Genomic DNA, 22,945 nt, shown 5'->3' with positions numbered 1-22,945 from the left:
TCCATCGTACTGGCCGTGGGTATGATTCTGCCGGCAAAATCTGACGTTTGTACCAAAAATGTCCCACTTTGGGCATTTGAAAAGGTGGCAACCCTACATCTCATAGGTTTCTTTGCAGCCTGTCGCGGATTTTGACTTATATTTTTGGCCTGCCCCTCTTAAAAATGGTGATTTTTTTCCTGGCAAACCAATGAAAATCGCATCCAATGAGCAATGGCATACATTACGGTTTCAGACTTACTTAAAATGCATGTTAATTAAAAATCTGTTGTATTCATTTTGTAACTGAATAAGAGCTACATTTAAAACTCCTTGATTTCGAACCTTTATCCATCATTTCTGTTTTCCCCCCTGATTCTTTGTCCATCCCTCTTCACATCTGTATTAAATCTTCTCAGCTTTGCTTATCTGTCACATAAATGTGTGATGAAAGGCTGATATCTCTGGCTGAATGCTCATTTCTGGACCTCCAGGTGCTACAGAGTGCAATAACTGCTGAGCTGCTACGTGCACACCTACAGCTAAGGGGGGGGGGGGGGGGTGCATTGAAAAGGCTTCTGTCTGTGGGAGCTGCTAAGGGGTGTTAGCACATCAGCTGTGAACTTGGAGCACCTCCTCCTCCGTGGGCAGGACAACAACTGCGCTGTCTTCTTTACAGAAGTACACGGGTTACCGGGAACCTCACGTCTTCACGAGTCACTACGCCCGTTTCAAGGTGCTACCCGACACCCATGCGAGTCCTGAGGAAGCTGTTACCCCAATCCTGCAGGTACGTCTTCTGGAGTTTATTGGATAATCAACTTCTTGTTCGGAACTGCAGACAAATACTACTGAAACTACTGTCAGGTATCAGCAAAGTTAAATGTGATAAAGAGAGTTTGGCTGGGTTTAGTTTCAGAAGTTTAGGATGAAAGTCACACCACACCAGTGTAGTTAGCAGTGTTTCCAACTGAATGTATTTTGCAAAAGCAGTGCACCTGGGGCCCTCGGCATTGGGGCGTACCCCCTCCCCAAAAAGGGTAGTGTTTGCGGGATGACCTACAGATCATGTACTACAAACGTATTTGTTCAAATCCCGTTAACATGTATTCTGTGTTAATGACGGTTTGTTTTCAATGAATCTGCGGTCTACCCATTTGTTTTGGGGATGGGGTTGTTATGCACAGCATTCCTTTTTTATATTGTGATCTGATGGATTTTGGAAATGTTCTTTATGTGAGGAACAGCAATTGTCTGTACCAGCCCCTAAACAAAACAGCACTTTAGCATGTAACACAAAATGGTTGTTAACACTTTCAGCTTATATCCTGTAGTGGGGCACAGACGGGTGACCTTATTTACAGTTGGGAAAGGGACAGCCAAGGTACGGATTTGACAGTGCTTTGCTGAAGACTCGGAAGTCCTGGATATGGATAAGACATAGCAAATTAATATTTGCTCAGAGATAGTCTCATCAGAACGCATAATAAGACAAAGACAAGTTGCCAGATGGCACTAACACAAAGTACAACTGCAGAAAATGCACTTGTGCGTTGTAGCTTTATTATGAGTAATTTCTTGAACAAAAACAGCACAGTTTAGTCTGGGGTGGGTTGGGTGGTACAAGAAACAGATGATATTAGAGATAACAGTGATGACAGACAGCAAGTGTCGCTGGGTAGTGGAGAAAGAACATGACTTTGCTCCCCTCTTTGTACCTAGGAAGAATGCCTTGTTTGCTACACACATGCAGCCAGATATGGCACTGAAAGGGAGTTGTGAAGGCTAAAACACTTTACTGTTTGATTATGTAGGAAAGTATTAATGCCACATTTGTTTCATACTGGTGAAAGACAGCAAAGTATTCCAAAGTTTACATCAGCATTTGTATATAGTGATCTATGTGCAATGCTTTACACTTAATATAAACTAAACTCCTCAAGTGACTTTGTATTGCTTTTTTTAATCAACTTATTAAAACCAATTTAAAGGCAAAGATGAGGTAAACAACTAGTTAGAATCCTCCAGTAAAAAGTTAATAACACATTACTGGTATGAAGCTTAATGCGATTATGGATGAGTAACAATATTAAAGCTGCCAAAGCAGAAAGCATCTAAGGTACTGTCAAGAACAGCATGACGTGCCAGCACTGATGTAACTTAATTCACATGTAACAATGTGTGTGCATGTACAAGGCTGCACTGTACTTTAAATGTCAGATGTTCATCATTAGTTTTGTGCCTACATTTTATACCTCTTAAGTATGTTATAGTACACGACAGCGGCTGCTTCACCACATTTGTAATGAGACTGCATGCAACAAACATGCATGTGATGTGCAGTCACCCTACCTGCATTTGATTAGTTATAACCATAGTGGATCTTTACTATAAACTATAAAATGCCACTGATGATGTAATACATTCCTACAAAACTAGCATAGGCTGCATAACTTTCACACAGGGTGAACCCAGATAATCAAAGATATGCTTTTGCAGCTCTTTGCTATTATAACTTCTGGTTAAAGGTTCTAGTATAAATGACAGACTTTTGGAACTGGGAAGAACATGGTTTTCCATCGGACAGCTAAGATAACAAGATAGCAGCAGGGCTGACTTTGAATAATTATAAGGGATATAGGATAGGAGTGAAAATGAGGATGGAACTGTGATAAAAGAACATTGTAGTGGTGCAGATATACAACCAGTGCAACACTGTTTCTAAAACTCTAACCAGTACAATTTTGGTCATGTCCTGATACATCCATTGTTATGAAAAAAAATCTCTGTCGTAATAGTCAAAAAGCATAATGTTCATTTAATTTCTTTATTTTTCTTTCTTTCTTTCTTTCTTGTTTCTTATTTATTTTTACTTAAGTAATGCCAATGGCTCAGCAGGTTGTACATTTGCTGTTGATATCTGGAAGGCCAGAAGAGTGTGGGTTCTAATCCCACACCATAAACTCAGATTCATGTTTCATCCTGGGATTGCAGTGCATCATTACTGGATGCAGCACTTCTGAGGTGCCATCTTTTGGTTTAATCTGCTAGAGTTATGATACTTTAGGTGGGTGTTAAAGATCACCAATTAAGTTGCATTACTTTATACATAATATTTTTTTCTTGGGAGCTTGAGGTACTTTTTAGACACAAGACAGCTTAACAAGTGAGCTGGCCTCATGCAGTACTATCTTCCACAGAAAGTAAGATCTGGCAGCAGGTTTGCCTGCTTGGCCCACCTAATTTAGTCATTTCACTACTTAAAGCATAAGTCATGGATTTTATATGTTCATATGTTCATAAAAAAATGCACAACATCAGTCTGCCAGCCATTACAAGTCTAGCTGAAAAATATGCAAATGACCCCTTCAGGACATCGCCTTTCAGCAGCATGGCTTTTGAATGTCCATGACTTTTTTTTTTTACTTTTTAAGTCTTTATGGTTACATTAAGGCCAATAAAGCCAAACCCCACCAGCTGTGGGCATGCATGTTTCGGCCTTTTTATTTACCTTGTCACCACAGCACAAGTGGATAGTTCTCTGCAGCCTTAAGGAAGACAAAATGAGATAAATTGGGGAGAATTTAAGCATGTCCATTGATTTATCTTTTTTACTTTGAAGGTGGTAAGGGCGCTACTCTGTTTGACATGTAGTGGAAGATTGTAGCAGAGGTGAGGGACACATTGGGATATGAATATATCACACTGACGTCTTATTTATCTGACGGTGAAGGTTTAGTTTCTTTAACCAGGTATTTAAGGTACTATTTGCTTTTTTGAATGAATTGAAGGTAAACGAGGGTTGAATCTTTCATGACTTGAAAGGCTAGATACAGATCTTCACAGACTTGCTACATTTTTTGCATTTAATTTAACTAATATGTTATTTTCTTTTTTTATTTCAGTTTCTCATGAGACTTGTGAGACCTATTTTATGTTTTTCATTACCATTCTTCCATTCTTTTACATCTTCCTGACTGCACTATTACTTCTGTAGGTAGGCTGTACAGCCATTCACTACTCTTTCTATGAAAGTATACTTCCTTGTGTCTGTCTCTGTTCTATGAATCATTCAGTTTGTATTTTAAGAATGTGTCCTTTGCATCCTTATGTTCTCTTGCAGCTCTTTGTAAAGATGGTAGCTGCTTTAATTCTTTTGATTCCTTTGATACCTGTGGGGTACTTAAAAGTTTCGCTCTTCCTCCTTCTCGTTTCTTTCATTGTTCAAGACTACATGTAGGTGTTCTTATAGTCTTTTTAGAATTAACTATTATATTTTAGTGTCATTAATGGATGATAAAGACATTTAATTCTAAAACTTTTCATAGAGCTCATTCCAAATAACTTGGACAACTACATTAAATATATGTGCACCAGCTTTAGCTTTAGTTTCAATAATATGTAAGATGCTCAAGTTTGCCAGCCTGAAAACTGTTGCAGGAGTACACTGAGGAATTATTCTAAACAAATTCTGTAAGACTCCTCATACAGAGTGATATTTTTAAATGTATGTATATATTTGTTTATTTATTTTTATCTGTTTGTTGGCCAGGTACTCCCACTAGGTTCAACATATGTGTTTGTTTTCAACAGAGACTTGTGAGCACAGGGCCAGCTCCTTTGTTGCTGGAGATAAAGGCCTGACTGTGGCCGAAGAGACCAAGTTCGATTAGCAGCATGGATATCTATTATAGCTGGTGTAGGCAGAATGGAAAAGTCAGTTCTAAGGGCACGGGGCAGATCAGGACCATCCAGTTTCACAGTCTCTTGAAGGAGGGGTGCTGATGCAAAGATATCGCCAGGATGGGCACTTGGCCATCAAGCTGCAAACACAGTAGTCATCATCACAAGTACTCAGGAGCATGGACTCACAAGGTGGAGGGCTCAGAAGCATTCATTTGAGGGGAGGTGGCTCAGGAGTATGCAGTCACAATGGGAGGGCTCTGGAGCATGCAGTCACAAGGGGAGGGCTCAGGTGCATGCAGTTACAATGGGAGGGCTCAGGAGCATGCACTCACAAAGGGAGGGCTCAGGAGCATGCAGTTACAATGGGACTGCTCAGGAGCATGCACTCACAAGGGGAGGGCTCAGGAGCATGCAGTTACAACAGGAGGGCTCAGGAGCATGCAGTCATAAGGGGAGGGCTCAGGAGCATACAGCCACAAGGGGAGGGCTCAGGAGCATGCAGTTACAATGGGAGGGCACAGGAGCATGCACTCACAAAGGGAGGGCTCAAGAGCATGCAGTTACAATGGGACGGCTCAGGAGCATGCACTCACAAGGGGAGGGCTCAGGAGCATGCAGTTACAACAGGAGGGCTCAGGAGCATGCAGTCATAAGGGGAGGACTCAGGAGCATGCAGTCACAAGGGGAGGGCTCAGGAGAATGCACTTACAACAGGAGGGCTCACGAGCATGCACTCATAAGGGGAGGGCTCAGGAGCATGCAGTTACAAAAGGAGGGCTCAGGAGCATGCAGTCACAAGGGGGGGCTCAGGAGCATGCAGTCACAACGGGAGAGCTCAGAAGCATGCAGTTACAATGGGAGGGCTCAGGAGCATGCACTCACAAGGGGAGGGCTCAGGAGCATGCAGTCACAAGGGGAGGGCTCAGGAGCATGCAGTCACAAGGGGAGGGCTCAGGAGCGTGCAATTACAGTGGGAGGACACAGGAGCATGCAGTCACAATGGGAGGGCTCAGGAGCATGCAATCACAACGGGAGGGCTCAGGAGCATGTAGTCACAAGGGGATGGCTCAGGAGCTTGCAGTTACAATGGGAGAGCTCAGGAGCATGCACTCACAAGGGGAAGGCTCAGGAGCATGCAGTTACAACAGCAGGGCTCAGGAGCATGGACTCACAAGGGGAGGGCTCAGGAGCATGCAGTCACAAGAGGAGGGCTCAGGAGCATGCAGTCACAATGGGAGGGCTCAGGAGCATGCACTCACAAGGGGAAGGCTCAGGAGCAAGCAGTCACAACGGGAGAGCTCAGGAGCATGCACTCATAAGTGGATGGCTCAGGAGCATGCAGTCATAATGGGAGGGCTCAGGAGCATGTAGTCACAATGGGAGGGCTCAGGAGCATGCAGTTACAACAGGTGGGCACAGGAGCATGCAGTCACAAGGGGAGGGCTCAGGAGCATTCAGTCACAATGGGAGGACTCAGAAGCATGCAGTCACAAAGGGAGGGCTCAGAAGCATGCAGTGACAAGGGGAGGGCTTAGGAGCATGCACTCACAAGGGAGGGCTCAGGAGCATGCAGTCACAATAGGAGGGCTCAGGAGCATGCATTCATAAGCAGAGGGCTCAGGAGCATGCATTCACAAGCAGAGGGCTCAGGAGCATGCAGTCACAATGGGAGGACTCAGAAGCATGCAGTCATAAAGGGAGGGCTCAGAAGCATGCAGTGACAAGGGGAGGGCTTAGGAGCATGCACTCACAAGGGAGGGCTCAGGAGCATGCAGTCACAATAGGAGGGCTCAGGAGCATGCATTCATAAGCAGAGGGCTCAGGAGCATGCATTCACAAGCAGAGGGCTCAGGAGCATGCAGTTACAATGGGAGGGCTCAGGAGCTTGCAGTTACAATGGGAGAGCTCAGTAGCATGCAGTTACAACGAGAGAGCTCAGGAGCATGCACTTACAAGAGGAGGGCTCAGGAGCATGCACTCACAAGGTAGGGCTCAGAAGTGTGCAGTCACAATGGGAGGGCTCAGGAGCTTGCAGTTACAATGGGAGAGCTCAGTAGCATGCAGTTACAACGAGAGAGTTCAGGAGCATGCACTTACAAGAGGAGGGCTCAGGAGCATGCACTCACAAGGGAGGGCTCAGAAGCATGCAGTCACAATGGGAGGGCTCAGGAGCTTGCAGTTACAATCGGAGAGCTCAGTAGCATGCAGTTACAACAAGAGAGCTCAGGAGCATGCACTCACAAGAGGAGGGCTCAGGAGCATGCACTCACAAGGTAGGGCTCAGGAGCATGCAGTCACAAGGGGAGGGTGCAGGAGCATGCAGTCACAAGGGGAGGGCTCAGGAGCATGCAGTCACAAGGGGATGGTGCAGGAGCATGCAGTCACAAGGGGAGGACTCAGAAGCATGCAGTCACAAGGGGAGGACTCAGGAGCATGCAGTCACAAGGGGATGGTGCAGGAGCATGCAGTCACAAGGGGAGGGCTCAGGAGCATGCACTAACAAGGGGGACATAGTGGCTCCTTCATGGATGGTGGTTGATTTTTTCCCATATACATATAGCGTATACAGTATGCTGTCATTGCTGGAAGACAAAGCACTGAATGATGTCTGCCATGGATGGCTGTCACTCTTGTGTTGGGGGTACCCAAATAGACTAAAAATGGGTTAAAGTCCAATCAGGAGGGGAATGTTTGTCAGCAATCATAAGGGAAAAATAGCATTTAGGAAAAGATTTGTGATCACAATGAAGATAAGTGTTTTTCTTAGGGTCGTACATCATACTAGTGTGAGATAAAGGGAGCCAAACTCTAGTGTGAGATAAAGGGAGCCAAACTCTAGTGTGAGATAAAGGGAGCCAAACTCTAGTGTGAGATAAAGGGAGCCACACTCTAGTGTGAGATAAAGGGAGCCAAACTCTAGTGTTTAGCTTTAACCTGCCAGTTTTCAAGAACTGAAGACTTTGCGTTAAGAGAAGGACTCTCGGATTTACTCAACATCTGTGCTCTACGTGACGTACAGAAACAAGATCACCCAATACCCACTTTTTGAGTCCGTGCTAACACATCAACAGCCATGACATATGTTTCCACATGCCCACAGCTATAACTTACAAAAAATGGCCGAAAACACTAATAGGTATAAAATTAACTAAAATCTACACAGAAACGAGTAACATGAATTTAAAAATATATGCAGTTGTACAAAAATACCTGTATGTACAAATTAAAATTTGCAATATATTTCTTGTCAGTGATGGCTAGAGATTTAAGGGAGTAGCAACCCACATTTTTATGCAATGCTAATGTGTTCTGTTGATGTATGCAGGAAAAACTTAACAATTTTACCTTTACTGAAAGAAGCCAGAGTGTGGTCATTTTACTTTTGTGTATATTTAAACTCCAAAGTAGTAATACTTTTTGTTTTTCACTTTTAGTTAAACAAAACATCTAATCATTTTTTTTTCAAAATAAATGCAGGAGGTTAAGGGGCAGTAGCTCCTTCTTTGCAACAGTAAGTTTATTGAATGATGTCCGATCACAGAGATGTTTTATTTTTGTGCACATTTATGTAAACATTTCCCTGATAATATGAATGCACATACTATGCTTACCAGTTATACATTTGCACGGAATTGCTCATGCTTTTACTTTTTCTGTTCACGGAATTGCTCATGCTTTTACTTTTTCTGTTCACGGAATTGCTCATGCTTTTACTTTTTCTGTTCACGGAATTGCTCATGCTTTTACTTTTTCTGTTCACGGAATTGCTCATGCTTTTACTTTTTCTGTTTACTTTTACTTAAATGTTTGGTGATAAGTTGCTGAGCTTGTCTTTTCTTCAGTTTTAGTTAAATATACGGTGCTCAGGTACAGGAAAGTGTGGTCACGCTGTCAAGTCAGACTGTACTTGTCCAAAGCTGCACGCTTTGAGATATCAGGTGCAGATTTTTGTATAACCTAACTTTCAGCACTCCAACAGTTTGAAATACATCCCTCATTTTACCCCAGCTTTTCACTCTGTTTCATAAAATGTGCGATTCTGTGACGAAACAGGGATGATTATAGTTACTAAATAATACTAGGTGTTACAGATCTAGACTTCTTATTTTTCAGATAAGTTATTTTGTCAGCATTCTAAGTGAATAATACCCGTATTAAAAAATCTATGTGTCCTGAGTGGGGTCTTTTTTCCTTGCATTTTTTTTGGCTATTTCTCTGACTTTTGAGGCAGAGGGTTGAGAGTTATGAGCAGAAGAGGCTCTTGAAGACCTGTCAGTGATGGGGGAATCTTCCTAGCACAAAAGGAGACCTGTTTAACTGACAATAACCCTTGTTGTGTTCCAGAAAATCACTTTAAGTAGGAGCGTGAAAGCAACTTCACAGATGAGTAATATAATGGAGTGGCTCGTATTAGTGGTGTGTGTGTTCTCAGATGGTGAGATTCTGGTATAGCCATAATCTGAAAGTCATTAAGTTAACTTCTGTTTCCTTTGCTATTTCAATTGGAGTAATTACATCTGTACAAAATTGTTTTTGATCAAAGTAAGCCTCATGCCACCAGACAAGGCTAGTGTTGCTTTAGTATCACATTTCATTGACCTGTGAAATGGAAGCCATTCCCAGATTGCAGAAATTTCATAAATTTCATAGAGTTTGCAAGGTCGAGTGAGTCCATGGATTCCAATTACCTTGCCAATACACATCTTCAAAGAGCACCCCCTCCTTCCAAAAAGTCGAAAAAGGTCAGGCCTAGGATGTACTTATAGATGTCATGTCTGTCCAACTGTCAAAGTTTGCCTTAAAGGAACTGAATGTATCATTCCAGAGATGAAGGAAACATTTTTAAACATCTTTATTAAATTATCACTTAAGACAAAGGTAGTATACATAACAGAAAAACAAAACAAACCATTTTAACATTTTTCCATTTAAATACAATATATATCACATATATTTTCTTTACTACTATCATAATCAGTCCACTGTTACAAAAATGTTGAATTTCTGGCTTCCCTTAAACCTCACTCCTCCCCTGGATATTATTCTGCATGTATTGTTCCTACAATTCCCATTTACTTTATGTAATTTGCTCCTTCCCTTTTCTAAAGAGCCAACTTCCAATTCTTTTATCTCTTTTGTAATATTCAACACCTCAAATACAGTTGGTATAGACTTTGATTTCCATTTTCTTATAATTGCTTTTTTGGCAGCCAATCAAATTAAACTTAATAAGGTCTTACTATGTCTAGGCAATTCAGATCCAAGAGGAAGGACACATTGAGGAATAACTATTTCTCCAGCATGTCTTGATTATTCGTTGTAGAGGTTCAAGGTTTTAGTTTGAATGTTTGTAGCACCACTGGTTTTGTAGAAGTGTAGCAGATCAAGGGGGGAGGTTGGGTCCTTAACAGTACAGAATGCTAGACATAAACCACCAACCACCATGCAGGAATCTGTAAGAGACAAAGAACACATACAGAGCTTCGAGCCTGTTATTGTAACTAAGGTTCTTTAGTTTGTTGATGTTTTTAGCTAGGAACCTTTGAGGTCTTTCTTCCTGTGTAATGTGTATAGATAGTTACATACTAAAAGGGGCATTATATTCCATACTTGGTGTAATTAGGGCAGAGTGTAGTGGAATGATAACTTCTTTTGGTTTGGATGATATGACATTATTACTTGTACTGGATAGAAGGATTTCCTGACTACTGTTACTACATGGTGATCACATGAATGGGGAGCTGTCTGTGAAGTCTCTGGTGTCTTTGACAGCCATATCATTCTTGAGTCTGGTGCTGTCTGTACTGTAAGCTGCTGCTGAGATATCTTTCAACGGCAACAGTGCTATACCTCTTTGCACTTAATTTCAGCACATTTGCACCTGATTTTTATGGCTTAGCCTTTGCTATAACAATGCTGTACTAAATGTTGAATGAAAACCATCCCCAAGCTTGCAGTCAGCAGTACCACCTTTAACTATGTGCTTTCTATTAGTTAGCCAGTTTGTATCAAGTCTTATAACATAAAGATCTACATTTAGGCCTTTATGCTTATTTACAGTTCCAGCATGGGGAATAGTGTCAAAGGTTTTGGCCAGAACCAGGTATACTGTATGAACTACATGTTATCTATCTACAGATTCAGTGACTTTCCTCAAAGTTTACTAAATTAAGTAGATATGATCTCCCTTTGACAACACCATATTGTTGTAGGTGTATAAAATATCATTCATTAAGATTTTCTTTTATTTTGGAGATTATGAAATCAGATATAATACATTCAGTTACTTTGTAAATCAGATGTGTCCGGCAGATGGCCTAAGGTTCCCAGTCTGAGGTGGAGCTTCCTTTATGGAGGGAGATAACAATAGTCATTTTCAGTACTACAGCAATATTCCACATGGCTATGCTTAAGGTGAACAGGTTTAGGGGGGTTTCAGAAAATGAATGTTTATCTTTGCTGATTATGCAAACAGATATATTGTTGAGGCTAACAGAGTTGGTATTTTTAGCTTTAGAGAGGGCAGCTGGACATGTTCCATAATAATCTTGGAGTGAAGACGTTTGAAGAATTTATGGATCTTCAGTAACTGTTTCTGGTGTGAATGTGGCACTAAATGCATCTGCAAACATATAGTAGCAATATGTTTAGGGTCAGAATGGATTGTACCATCATGACAGATCATTGCTGTTTGCTATATATTAACTGTCTGATGTAGTTAAAGAAGGATTTATGATCATCTTTTGCTGCAGATGCTAATTTTAACTCCAGTTCTACTTTGATTATCCTTATGCTAACATTCAGATGTGTGGTGATCTTTTTGATGGAGTTCTTAATGTGGGCAGATTTTATAGGATTTTATGATTATAGGGACTACAAGACAAATGCGTCTGAAGACCATGTGTACCTAAATAAATAATATAGGATAATAAAGGACTAGATATAACAGCACCTATGTCTAGTAGTAGTATTATAAAATCTGACTTCACGCTTGATTTTCGCCTGTTTTGTGCAAAAAGAACTGGGACAAAACCCAAAAGATTACCTCCCAAAAAAACTTATTCAGCAGTTACTGAACTTCCATCCAGACGCAAGACTACTGATCGTGGCTTGGACATAAAATCTGATTTTCATCAGGATGGACTGATAGACACTAATAATTGTTTTAATAGATTTTTAACATTTGAATTTGACATAAATAATGAGAATGTATCTGACAAAGTGGTGCATACACAAGTTGACCATAAGGGTGAAAGTGGAAATTTAAAGTCTAAAATATATGTTTTGGGTAAGAAGTTAAAAACCATCAATGGCATCAAAATTGACAATATGTATTTACTAAGATTTTTTAAACTTCCTCTGGGTATTGAGTTGACAGATATAGGTAGGAATGAATTTAATATGTTATTTGATGAATTTGGATTCAAATATATTAAGTTATTGATGAAATTTTATGATGAGAGATTAAGTAAATTAATTCAAGAAGTAGATGATCTTTATACTATGATAGTAAATGATTTATTATTTCATGACTGGGAAAAGTTATATAAAACAATATGTTGAAGCAGAAAAATAGAATAATAAAATGTCAAGAGATAAAAATCATGGAGGTAATACAAACAGGGCATTAGAGAGGCTTGACAGATAAGGAAGAAACATTATGAAATTTCTAATTTTGATGAACTTAATACACAGGGTTTTCAGAGATATCCAAGAATCAAAAAACCCCACCAAGAAAATAAAGTTTATAAAGTTAAAGGGATAGGGATGAAGAGAGAAGAGAAGTAGTAATCATAGCAAATCAGAGAGTGAAGAAAGAGAATGCTAGCTCAAGCAGCATATTAAGGAAGGATTTAATTATTCTAAATTACATATTGATAAGTTTAGTTTGTTGGAAAAGGTATGAAATTATCCCTGAACCTAGATTTAAACTTACAGATGATGTATTAATTTTTTAAGAAATTCATTAGGAAAATCAATCTAGAAGGGGAGACAATATAAGTCAATCACTAGTTATAAAATTTATTTTCATCTAAGAAGAAGACAAATTACAAAACTTTAAAAAATGATACAAATTGGTATTGCTATCTATGACAATTTGAACTATATACAGAAAATATATAATATATTACTGATGAATGAATTAAATATAGCCTACCAAAGAATTGACTAAGTCTGTCATCCAAAATTAGCAACTATGGTGGGTATCCCAAAGATTCACAAAATATTGATCAATATAGGCAAATTTATAGATACTATACTAAAGAATGTATATACCAGTATCCAGTGAAGGAGTTAGATATTAGTGAACCTCACATTATAGTCACTATTGATGTGATTGATCTTTTTCGTTAATATATGCGATGAGGATGAGGGTCACCCAATAGTTTCAATAAACATACTGAATCTAGAATGGGATGCCCATGCTTGGATTGCAGAACTTGGGAACTTATGGCTATAGTTATATAAATTCATTTCATTTTTTGGTGAGTGAGATAAACAGACCATACGCACAACTAAACATGCTAAACTAAAGACAATGTTGTTTGTTCTGTTTCAAATATCAACATACACCATTATTTTTAGGTTTTATTTTAGATGATACTATGATCAACTGGCATCTCTCAAATCTCTTTAATAATGAGTTTATAAAATTTTATAAAGGAAGTAGTTTTTTTTTACACATTGATTTTCACCATTTACCCTCGAGGATGATGGAAGAAGTGGTATCATATGTTATTAGTCAGAGGTAGTAAATATAAATCACTACTTGGATCAGGAGATGTACAGATGTACAGAATATACACACAATGGTGTTGGTAGTGACAACATAAAAAGATTATAAATCCAGATTTATTTATAGAATGGGAAAACAATCTGAAGAGTTTGTTAACACATCATGTTCATCAAAATAGGACCACCAGCAATAAAAATGGTTTTTTGCAAGTACCTGTATGTTTTTATGTCAAAAAAAAAATCTTCTGGAAATAAACAAAAGCACAAATGTGATATTTGTCCAGACATTATTATAACAATATGGTACAATAATATCACATTTCCAGTCTGATGTAACATCATGTTTATATCTTTAACTCATTCATTCCTAATTCCATTTTTAGTATTTGTCATACACTAACTTTTATTTTTTGATTCTTTTGGTTTTTATATATATATAAAAAATAAAGTAACATTGTATAATAATGTTTTTTAACAAGTATTATATTTAGTTATTGTACAATATTCAAATCCATTGGTATATACATTCTTTATATCGGACAGTTCCTATAACAATGGAACAGATTAGATAATATTTTTATTGAATATTTTTATTGAATATACATATATATTATTAATTATTTATTTATATATATATTTATTATAATATTATCAATTTATTAAACATATATTTTTTGTATAACATTATTTATAATAACATTTCTTATTTATATTTGTATTTATATATGTGTAAATTATTTGCCAATATATGCATATATAGGTTCACATACTATCAACATATATCAACATATATTTTTATAACAATATTTTACATTTATACTTATGAATATCTGATATAAATCAATATATAAGTCATTCAAAAAAATTCATTATAAGTAATGCATTCAGCACTTATCGAACTGATCTTATATAAATGCGATACGTGTAAAAAGTATATGCCTTTTAAGTCAATATACACTGTTTTGTATTACATTGATTCTTATTCATATTATATCATATAACTGTTTTGCACATCACCCATTATTACGCACCATCTTGTTATAACTAAGTAGATTGTCAGGATGTTAATGTTTAGTTTTAAATGGTATTATAATATTATCATCAACAGATGCTTTGACATGACAACGTACTGTGGTATACCTTTAAATATTTGAAAATCGCAAAACATCTTTAAATTAAGTAGATTATGCATTTTTTTAGTTCTGATGAAGACCATTTGTTTTGATCTTATTTTTTATGTTGTGCACAGTATTTGATTGTATTTATTTCTTTCTTTGTGAGTGTTCCGCTCACCAGGATTTGAGTCCATGTTTATGCAGTCGTTTCATGGTGTAGTGTCGTGAGTTCAATAAATTTTGTGTTCATCCAGTTACCGTGGATTACTGAATTTGTCCAGCATTTTATTCTTTTTTTTGGCAAGCAACTCTCATTGGTGTGACGGAGGTGAACAAATTTCCCAGTTCCCCCACGTTGCCAAATACCACTCTCAAGATGTATTCCGCCACTGCCAGGGGCAATAAACATGTCCAGTTGGGAATGAACTTTCAGGTACTCATCCAGTAGTCGAGCTTAGTCTTGAAGGAGGTAATGGTGTCAGTCTGCTTAACATGCAGGGCAATTTGTTCCAGAGATGTGACAACCATTGAGTAAAGGATCTATCCCTCCAACATGTTTTATTTATGTTATTGGAGGTTCAAAGCCATGGCTCAGCTGCCAGTGCAGCTGTTTGTCCTGTGAAAGTATAAGAGATCCATTAGACTGGGGTCTCTGATGGCACAAATCTATATTTAAGAGTCTATAAGAGACACAGAGAGACAGAGCATAGGTATAGACCTTCTAATCTTTCTTGGTAGGTAATTATTTTTAGATCAGAAATCTTTTTAGTCATAAACCTCTTTAGGGCCTTTTTAGTGGTATGATGTATCTGGCTATGTACATATTGAAAAGGGATTTGTACTCAACAATTGGTCTTCTTAGGACAGAATACAGAGGATCAATAATATCCTTTGATCTAAAAAAGAATAATATCCTTTGATCTAGATGAGATAGCTTTGGAAATCAGTTGTGCTAGATAGAAGGATTTCATAACTACTGTTGCTACATGGTGGTCAACTGTCTGTGTGGAGTGGGGTTGCAGATGAGAGATGTTTCCCAGAGGTGACAATGCTGTACTTTTTACATTATCTCTGGAGCCTTTCTCTGTACACTGTTGGTCTGTAAGGCCTAGTTCTTGCTAAAATGCTTCTGAATGAATGGAGATACAGATGATAACACCCAGCTTGCAGTCATCAGCAAGCTTGCTTAGCCATAGGGTCATGGTTAGCGGTATGTAGGTCAGAAAAGTATATACTATAAAGGAGGGGTCCCAGTACTGAGCCCTGTGGTAATCCACTGGTTACTTTCTTACTTTTCGAGATGGTATCTGCTACCTTAATTGTGAAAGTTCTATCATTCAGCCCATTTAGAATCCATTTTACCATGTAAAGGCATACCTTTAGTTCTTTTATCTTGTTTACAATGTCAGCAAGGGGTACAGTGTCCAAGGTGTTGGCCAGATTCAGATATGCTGACTGAGGTTTCATTTTTGGGATAAACTCTTGGCTAGGCTTGTAAGGGCCCCAGGGCCATTAGCCTAGTAACCTCCTGTGATCCTATGATCCTATGCTGTGTGGACTGAGAATCAACTGTCCACTGCCCTTGCAACCTTTTCAAAGAAATTTACCAAGATGAAGAGACATAATCTGCCCTTGACAAAAATCAAGCAGTTGTGGATCCAGTTATATGACATTTTTAATTTTGTAGTTTAAGAGGTCAGCTATAGGTTTTAAGTATTTTTTTTATTTATTATAAGATTTCTTAATGCTGGCATTCAACGGTGTGGTTTATTTTTAGATTTCAAATAAAAAATAATAGCCCACATGACATAAGTATGCAAATTTAATTTATTCCATAGATTCTGTAACATGCAAGTGTGTGTGTGTGTGGGGGGGGCATAAAATAGCTTTGATGTACTATTGCATATTTGTTTGTAGGAATCTATTAACCTCACAATAAAATCCTATTTTATAGGACAGTCAAGTCATATGATGATTATATAACAAATCACAATCATTGTAAGTCAACAACAATATATAGATAAAAAAATCATACACCCGTGAAATATTTGAAAAAAAAGAGGTCCTAATAATATTTATTAAGGCATGGAAAAAGTGCCTTTAGGTTAATTATACATTAACATTCTTTATCACTTAATATTCTTGCTATCTTTGATGGGTATTATATCAATACCAGTAAACATAAAGTGAGACACCGGATGCTTTAAAATATGTTTGTAAAGTGAAATATTGTCTTTGTTTTACATTTTATGTGGCTAAGATGTTCAGAAATACAGGTTGTAATTTTCCTGGAAGTTTTTCTTACATATGAGCATTATCCATTTATTGTAACAAGTAATAAGATGAGAAATCTCGTAACATTTTGAAATGTTTGCCCAAGTAAAATATTGGTTGTTGATAACAAAATTGCAGTGTGAACAGCTGTGATTTAGTGAGAGTCCTTGTGATGTATTATCAAAGACGGTACTTTGGATCTTGTCTTGCATAGAGGGAACCAATCTTTTATAACCACTGTAGTGTATGTTGTGATAGCGGTTTCTCTCTTTTAAATGAAGCATGACATCTATCGGGGTAAAATCAGTTAAACTGTAATCAGATAATGAAATACCCTAACATTTATTGATTACTTCAGTAAATCTAGAAGTGGCAGAACCATATGCTGTGACAAAGCATAAAAGTTATTCATATTCATCGCGTGATTTATATTTGAAACAATTCTGCCTGTTGTTTGGCTTGAAGGATACTATATGTAATGTAACCACATTGTTTAAACCTGTTCACTAAATCAAAATACTTATCTATATAACATCTGTCAGGCAAAGAAGTATGTTTGAATCTAAAGAACTGAGGTATGGTATGTTGCTAATAATATGGGATAGATGGCAACTAGAAGTATGTCAGACTATATTTTAACTGTTGAAATGAATATAGTGTAACACAGGGCACTGGAAGAGAAGAGGTTCATCTTAGTCCAGCTAACTTTGAAAAATAATCTGAAATTAAATTTCAGACTAAAATAAACTCCCACCTTTCTTCAAGGTTATAAGCAACTCAAAAAATGTGTAAACAAACTTATTATTTTGAATATACACCAATATTTCACTAAATTTCAAAGCTCTCACCCAAATGACCCCCAAAAATTCTGGAGCACTGTCAACTCCCTGCTCTACACTGGTTCTCCTACCATCGCTAACCCTTTCCCCTATCACTTTCACTCTGAAACTGCAGACTTACTCAACAAACACTTCATAGGCAACATCTTTAAACTCCTACCCTCTGGTAACTCTGCTTATCCCAAATCTTCTGTGTCACCCTCACCTCCCCCTAAACCTCTATGCTCCTCTGTCTCTCAGCCTTTTATCTTGAGACCTGTTTATACTAAATATATCAAATCCTTGCTTCGTAAACTAAAACCATGCTCTCCCTCCACTGATAAACTCCCCCCTCAATTTCTGAAAATTGCTGCTGACTCTATTACATACCCTGTATCTGTTTTAATCAATTGCTCCATTCAGGAATCTACTGTACCGGAAATATGGAAATCCTTCTATATCACTCCTCTGCTCAAAGGTGGCAACTCTGTTGAACTCTCTAACTATAGACCAATTGCTATTCTCTCACTGCTCTCAAAGATCCTTGAAAATTGTATACATACTCAACTACTGTCCTATCTCATTCACAAAAATCTCCTCATGCCCTTGCAACTTGGTTTCCACCCTGAACACAGTACCTTAACTGCCTTACTCTCCTTACTCAAAAGGCTGCAGAAGCTAGGGACAACAACCGCCTCATCTCCTGTCTATTCTTTGATCTCTCTAAAGCCTTTGACACTGTGTCTCATCCCATCCTTCTTAACAAACTCTCAGATGTAAATCCCTCTCCTTCTACTGTTGGCTGGTTCAAATCCTATCTTACTGGCAGAAAACAAGCTGTTAGATGGCAGCAGGCATTCTCATCCTTCCTTGCTGTTCAAACAGGAGTACCCCAAGGGTCCATACTTGGACCACTCCTTTTCAACATTTTTACCAACAACCTACATTCATCCTGCAGTCTCTCATCTGTAATACAATACGCAGATGATTTTACTCTTTTATCTATCTCCAATACTATCTCTGAACTACACACACTAGCACAGAATTCCTTTATCTCTGTTGAATAAATGGCTCAGAAACAATCAACTATTCCTTAACCCTAAGAAAACTCAGCTCCTTCTCTTTCTACCTCAGACACTCTCACCTTAAATCCAATTTTTCTCTTTCCTCCCTAGATGGCACTGAAAAATTAATTTATTAAGGTGCTGCTTACTGTGCTGGAACCAAAGTCTTCTTAAGACAATAAGGTCTTGCTGGCTGGATTCTGCTGAAATCAAAGTATAGTTATAATTGCAATCACAGTCTGTTGCCCACAGAAACTTGCAGAATGTACACTGATGCAGCACCAAACTCTGTCACTTTAAGAGCAGTAACTAATAAATAACTTTTTATAACAAATCACATGAACTACCGTTACAGGTTCAGGTACTGTGCTACTTTACTTCTCAAACAGCATGGATGTTGTGAGAGATACAATATTACCTTGGAACAAGTGTGTCCCTACAAAAATACCTCTAACAATTTTATCTGCTATAGCACTCTAAATTGGCCCTAAGCATGGGTGCGTGCATGTGTGTGCCTTCTGTGGAAGGTTGAGCACTGGGCTTGCAACTCGACACTGTAAAACTCCACTGCAAATCATGAGTTGGCTGGTGATCTGCTGTGGCGATTCCTAACGGGGAAAGCCTAAAGAAGAAGAAGTCTCTTTATAGTGTTTTTACATCCTGTTTTTCTTCTTGGTATTCTATTTTAGACTTTGTATTGAGACATCTGTTTGCTGACGTTTGCAGAAAAATATGTTTTTATCCTGTAGAGAAACAATGCTGACATTGACTTTAAGGAAACATTTTGTGGAAAAACACATACAAATGCTCACTTAATAAAAGCATGTCCATTCAAACTTTCTTGCTTGACAGTGTAAGAAAACATGTTTTTAAGGAAATATATGACAAAAACATGTACAGCTTGTTTTTCTGTTAAAAGCATGTCCATTCTTTAAGGAAGCAGGTCAACTTCCTTGCTGACAGTGTGAAATGCATACAGAATTATTATTTTTTTTTTTTACATTTTTGCTGAGTCTCTAAGGAAACATGTCCATTAAGCAGATTCCTTATTTTTCAAGGTGCAGTCATTTAGTATGAATGCTAATTTCATATTGCTAAACTCTCCCCCGGATTCTTGAAAGCTTGCACGGCGTGCAAGATTGGTGCAGGAGCACAAGCAGGCAATATGTCTGCCTTGTGATCCAGGAACAGCCTGCAGGGGCATGCACGAGCGCTCCTGCACTAATCCTGCACGGACTGTCCTGGTATGCAAATCAACCCATTTGCAGGAGAAATCTATGTAAATGAAGTGACTTTTCAATCCAGGAAGCTTGCAACAGTCGGTGCAAGACTAGTGCTATCTGCAGAACCTGTTAGTAACCAAGTACATTTCTGCAAAATCCAAAACGGAGCTGTGACAGCCCCAAATAAAGGCTGCATATCATGTTGTAAGCATGCCAATAGCTAAGTATAAGGCTATTGGCAATGCAAATAAACAAAAAAATACAAAAATCAACTTTTAATTTTTTTTAGCCGATCTCGGCTGTTTAAGCATAGGGCAGTGGCGTGCAAATGGGATTTAAAAAAAAATAAGCCTAAAATAAGCAATCTAACTAAAATCACTATTATGCCATGCAAGTCAATGGCAGGCAGAAGACAACCTGGCCTGGGAGTAGTGGTTGCTAAGGTGAGGAGGCTCAGTGTGAGACTTGTAACTATGCATTAGCAGGCAATCCTATACAAGTGAGGGGAAGGATAGTGAATCCTGGTTTTCCCCAGCATGTGAGTCAGGTCCCAACAGTATAAGAGAAGGAATAGCTTGGTACAAGCCTAGGAGTTAGGTGACATCATGGGTGTGTGAGTAGGCAGATGGAGGTGTGCCCAGTATGCTGAGGCTGTGGCAAAGTGACAACACACAGCACATACACTGACACAGTAGGGACCCAGGGAATGACACCTCTCTCTGACTCGCACATACAGTAAAAGGGATGCCAAACATGACACTACCTGTGCTCAACCATGTATAGGGAGTGTATTGTGTGCATCCGACATAGGCAGCCCTCCAGCACCATCCTCAAGTCTGGCACACCGTTAAGGTAAGTCAATCAACCTACCAATTGCTAAATGGAGTAGAATGTGTCATTACAGATATCTATGGTATGGATGTGAGCATGCAAGGGAATTGGGTGGCTGAATGTTATGGCTACAGACAGTAGACACCCATAGTGGCACCATGACATCTATAACACATACTGGACTCACCATAGTAGCCAGTACTACACAGGGTGACAAAACCCACTAGAGGAAATATGCTGAGCAAAATGTGTGCCCATATGACACACACACATGCCAATTAGGGTGGTTCACATACCCAACAATAGTCCCAGCCAGCAGGACAGGTGTAGACAAACCCAAACAGAGCCTGTGCTATGGTCCCTGAAGGATGGCTATAGTTAAATCCCCCCCCGAGGCCTACACAGACAGACTACAGCAGGTCAGGCAGTAGGATGTTAGTTCTGAAGGGTAGGAAGTCAGACACTAATATGTAGGGCAACCAAAGCTATGATCTGTAGTACACTGGAATGCCTCAAGTCAGCATGATATATAAGAATACAGAATGAAATGGAGTACCTGACATACCAGTATAGTCATAGCAAATTTGTACAAGTGTCAGGTGTGCCCCCCCCGTCCGACGTAGTAATGTAATAACAGTCAGGTGTGCCCCCCAATCCTGTGTAGAAATGTAGAAATAGTCAGGTGTGCCCCCCATCCGATGTAGTAACGTAATAACAGTTAGGTATGCGCCCTCTCCAATCCTGTGTAGAAATGTAGAAATAGTCAGGTGTGACCCCCAATCCTGTGTAGAAATGTAGAAATGGTCAGGTGATCCCCCCAACGTAGGCAGAAATGTAGGAACAGTCAATGCCAAATGCTTGAGGGATACCCTGCAGAAACAGCATGCTATCTGTCAGTGTACAACACAAAGGTCAGCACTGCAATACAAACTACCTGGACCCGATCCATATATGAAATACATATTGGGCATACTGGGCATGCCCACACAGTTAAACACATGAAGGCCATGTCTGCAAACACCGGTGGACCAGACATATCTGGCAGTCGCAGTTGTTAGTGCAGACACTCGTCAGTATGCACCACTCATGCCTTACACACACAGTGGATAGGAATACAGACATATATGTAAGGACAACACACTATAATAAGCCAAAGGTAGATGTGCATAGATGTGTGGAAGAGGGTGATTGTGACAAGGAGCCATCCAGGCCTGTGCCACCCAGCAGACAGCCAAAGCGCCTTAACCACATGAGGTTCAGATGTCACTGACTGCAGATACTAGCCACCAGTATTTGTCATAATTACAGACTTTGTGGTGCACGTGCCAGCTGTGCAGCATGACTGTACAAGGAAGTACTCATCTAGCAGCTGTATACATGTACCTGTGAAATATGACCCTGTGTGTGCCTGCATGTGGTGTGTCAACCCCTAGATGAATGGGTTATGCCCCATGCACACACACTGCCCTCCTCATAACCCAACTATGACAAGCCTGCTGAAGTCATCCACTGTGAAATACACCTTTGGGAGAGTTGTAGCCCAGTAATTTCTGTGGTGCGTCCCATAACTTTGAAGCTGCTGTAGTGTGATAAACTAGTTAGGTAGGAGTTCTAATCCCAGACTTGGCAAGTGTGTGTGTGTGTGTGTGTGTGTGTGTGTGTGTGTGTGTGTGTGTGTGTGTGTGGGTGTGTGTGTGTGTTAGTCTGACTCTGACTGTGTAGGCAGCAATGCTTTTTAGGGTAGTCACACTCCCTACAATTCATATGCTCAACTTTGGCAAGACTGCTGATGTCATCCACCTAGAAATACACCTCTGGGAAAATTGTAGCCTAGTAACCTCCATAGCATGTCCTGTAACTGTGTAACTGCTGTAGTGTGATAAAGTAGTTAGGTAGGTGTTCTAATCCCAGACATGGCAAGTGTGTCTGACTCTGTATAGTGAGCAATGTTTTTTAGGGTAGTCACACTCCCTACAATTCAAATGCTCAACCTTGGCAAGGCTGCTGATGTCATTTACCCAGAAATACACCTCTGGGATGGTTGTAGCTCAGTAATCCCCATGGCGCATGCCATAACTGCATACTGCTGTAGTGTGATTTAGAACCCTACCAGGGTTCTGTTCCCACCCATGGCAGTTCTGGATAGTTTGTGTATGTTTCAATGTCTGTGTAGGGAGCAATGCATTATAGGCTAGTCACACTCAGTACATTTTAAATGC

At 39.3% G+C, this 22,945-nt stretch overlaps 1 protein-coding gene across 1 annotated transcript in view; it reads left to right on the top strand.

Moving 5' to 3' along the window:
* The first annotated feature begins 608 nt into the window (after positions 1-608).
* PIRT (phosphoinositide interacting regulator of transient receptor potential channels) overlaps positions 609-22,945 on the top strand; it is a 103,728-nt gene continuing 81,391 nt past the window's right edge. Inside the window, exon 1 of the mRNA XM_044090541.1 lies at positions 609-769. The gene's annotated coding sequence lies outside the window, so the exon portion shown is untranslated. The remainder of the gene's footprint in view (positions 770-22,945) is intronic.

This window comes from Protopterus annectens, chromosome 12.part0, assembly GCF_019279795.1.
Source record: "Protopterus annectens isolate FY-2018-M chromosome 12.part0, PAN1.0, whole genome shotgun sequence".
Classification (NCBI taxonomy): domain Eukaryota; kingdom Metazoa; phylum Chordata; order Ceratodontiformes; family Protopteridae; genus Protopterus; species Protopterus annectens.
This window is presented reverse-complemented; position numbering and strand designations above follow the sequence as displayed.